Raw genomic sequence first — 3,645 nt, forward strand, 5'->3', positions numbered from 1 at the left:
CCCTGAATCTCCCTGCTCATCCACACTTCCGAGCTTCTCACCATTTTGAACATTCTCTGATCTATTTTTCTTAGGTCCAAAGGGGATGACCTCACACTTTCCCACATTGAACTCTATCTGCCACAATTTTGCCCACTCAATTAATCTATTTCTATCCCGTTGCAACTTTCTGCTCCCATCCACACTATTTACTGTGCCTCCGAACTTAGTTTCATCAGCAAACTTAGATATACAGCTAATCCTTCATCCAAGTCATTTATAAATATAGTGAAAAGCCGTAGCCCCAGTTCAGATCAATGGGGGACACCACTAGTAACATCCTGCCAATTTGAGTACATATCCATTATTCCTATTCTCTGTCAATTCCTACTGATCAATTCCCCATTCAAGCCAATAGGTTGCCTCAAATTCCATGTGCTCTCATTTAGAGTCATAGAGTCATAGAGTTATACAGCACGGATAGAGGCCCTTCGGCCCATCGTGTCCGCGCCGGCCATCAAGCCCAGTCTAATCTAATCCCATATTCCAGCATTTGGTCCGTAGCCTTGTATGCTATGGCATTTCAAGTGCTCATCCAAATGCTTCTTGAATGTTGTGAGGGTTCCTGCCTCCACAACCCTCTCAGGCAGTGAGTTCCAGACTCCAACCACCCTCTGGGTGAAAAAGTTATTTCTCAAATCCCCTCTAAACCTCCTGCCTTTTACCTTGAATCTATGCCCCCTTGTTATAGAACCCTCAAGGAAGGGAAAAAAGCTCCTTAATATCCATCCTATCTATGCACCTCATAATTTTGTACACCTCAATCATGTCCCCCCTCAGCCTCCTCTGCTCCAAGGAAAACAAACCCAATCATCCCAGTCTCTCTTCATAGCTGAAGCGCTCCAGCCCTGGTAACATCCTGGTGAATCTCCTCTGCACCCTCTCCAAAGCGATCACATCCTTCCTGTAGTGTGGCGAACAGAACTGCACACAGTACTCCAGCTGTGGCCTAACCAGTGCTTAACAGTCCCTTATGTGGAACCTTGTCGAATGTTATCAGCATGATCTGTAAAAACTCCCACCAAACTCCCGTCTGCTGGGGAAGTGAGGCCTCCACATTGAGCAGCCTCCCACCTCGAATTGACTCTGAAAACACTCCAAGTCAGGCCAACCCAGCAATTGACTTGTGGGCCCCTTCAAATATTGGGCCCAATGAACGGGCACTGCAAGATCATGCGGGGAGTTATAACCATAGCTCTGAGGCTGAATTTGATAAATCTACAGCATTGACTATTTTACATAATTTGAGCTGTAAGGTTGGTTCAGAGAGAACGCATTTCATTCAACGAGAACGGGTGAGAGTGGCGTCATTGGAAGCGGCGTCACGAACGGAGCCGTAGCTTTTCAACATGCTAAGAGTGATATCATCGGCTGCCCCGGCGCATGTCGACGTCACGTGTTGAACAAAAACCGGAAGTACCCACACTGTCACTAAACACTCCCTTCAAACTAAAGAACAAAAGAACGTAAGAAATAGGAGCAGGAGTCGGCCATATGGCCCCTTGAGCCTTCTCCGCCATTCAATCAGATCATGGCTGATCTTCGACCTCAACTCAACTTTCCTGCCCAATCCCCATATCCCTTGATTCCCCTAGAGTCCAAAAATCTATCGATCGCAGTCTTGAATATATTCAATGACTCAGCATCCACAGCCCTCTGGGGTAGAGAATTCGAAAGATTCACAACCCTTTGTTGAAGAAATTCCTCCTCATCAAACTCCTAAATGGCCGATGCCTTATCTGGAGACTATGCCCCTAGTTCTAGACTCTCCAGCCATGGGTAATATCTTCTCAGCATCTATTCAATTAAGCCTTCTCAGAATCTTATATGTTTCAATGAGATCACCTTTCATTTTCAAAAGTCCAGAGAGTATAGGCCCATTCTACTCAATCTCTCCTCATAAGACAACCCGCTCATCCCAGGAATCAATCCAGAGAATGTTTGTTGCACCGGCTCTAAGGCAGGTATATCCTTCTGTCGAAAACTTAATTACCTATTATACACAATGCATTAACTTGGTCAAATATCCATCATGCTTTTCTCTTTGTTTTTGGTCAAGTAACTGTTCATGTATTTCTACATTAATGTGGTCTTTATAGTTTTCCACATTTATAGTTTTCCACACTTCCATACGTAAGGAGTCCAATACTGCACACATTACTCCAAATGCGGTCTCACAAGCCCTGTATAATTACAGCAAGAGTTTCTTACTCTCGTACTCCTACAGCCTTGCAATAAAGGCAAACATACCATTTGCCTTCCTAATTGCTTGCTGTACCTGCATGTTAACTTTATGTGTTTCGTGCACAAGGACACCCAAATCCTTTTGAGCACTAAAATGTAATAATTTTTCACCATTTGAAAAATATTCTGTTTTGCTATTCTTCCTACCAAAGTGAATAACCACATATTTCCCCACATTATACTCCATCTGCCAGCTTCTTGCCCACTAACTTAACCTGTCTAATATCCCTTTGCAGACTCTTTGAATCTTCCTCACAGCTTACTTTCCCACCTAGCTTCGTATCGTCAGCAAACTTTGTTATATTACACTCGGTTCTTTCATCCAAGTCATTGATATAGATTGCAATTAGCTGAGGCCCAAGAAACAATCCTTGCAGCACCCCACGAGTTAGAGCCTGTCTGAAAATGACCGTTTATCTCTACTCACTGCTTTCTCCCCGTTAGCAAATCCTCCATCCATGCTAATTTATTAGCCCCAACCACGTAAGCCCTTATCTTGTGTAAAAACCTTTAATGTGGCACGTTATCGAATGCTTTTTGAATACCCAAATATACTACATCTACTGGATCCCCTTTATTCTACCCTGCTAGTTACTTTCTCAAAAATCTCTGATAGATTTGTCAAACACGGTTTCGTTTTCATAAAACGATTTTGATTTTGCCTGATCATATTATGATTTTCTAAATGTCTCAGTGAGGAAAGCCTCATCCGGGTCTAAGGAGGACAGGAGTAGAACGTGATCCGGGTCCCAGGGGTAGAGGAGGAGGAAGTGATCCAGGATGGAAGGCGTTCAGGAAAGATAGGGAGGGAAAGAAAGAAGGGGAGTGGCAGTATAGTTTAAGGAGAATATTGCAGTGCTTGAGAGAGAGGATGTCCTGGAGGAGTCAAGGACAGAATCTATTTGGTTAGGGTTAAGAAATAAAAGAGGTGCCATTACACTACTGGATGTATTCTCTTGGCCACCAACTGGTGGGAATGATTTTGAGGAGCAAATTTGCAGGGAAATTACAGAGGGGTGCTGAAGCTATAGAGAAGTGATAACTGGGGACTTCAACTATCCTAATATAGACTGGGATAACAATAATAATATAAGGGGCACAGAGGGGAAGGCATTTTTGTAATGTGCTCAGGATAACTTTCGTAACCAGTACGTTTGCGGCCCAACGAGGCAGGAGGCATTGCTGGACTTGGTTCTAGGGAAAGAGATAAGCCAAGTGGAGCAAATTTCAGTGGGGGAGCATTTAGCGAGCAGCGATCATAGTATCATAAGGTTTAGAACAGCTCCGGAAATGGACACGGACCACTCTAAATAAAAGTATTCAATTGGAGGAGGGCCAATTTCAATGGGATCAGATCAGCGC

This window comes from Heptranchias perlo, unplaced genomic scaffold (assembly GCF_035084215.1).
Source record: "Heptranchias perlo isolate sHepPer1 unplaced genomic scaffold, sHepPer1.hap1 HAP1_SCAFFOLD_63, whole genome shotgun sequence".
Taxonomy (NCBI): domain Eukaryota; kingdom Metazoa; phylum Chordata; class Chondrichthyes; order Hexanchiformes; family Hexanchidae; genus Heptranchias; species Heptranchias perlo.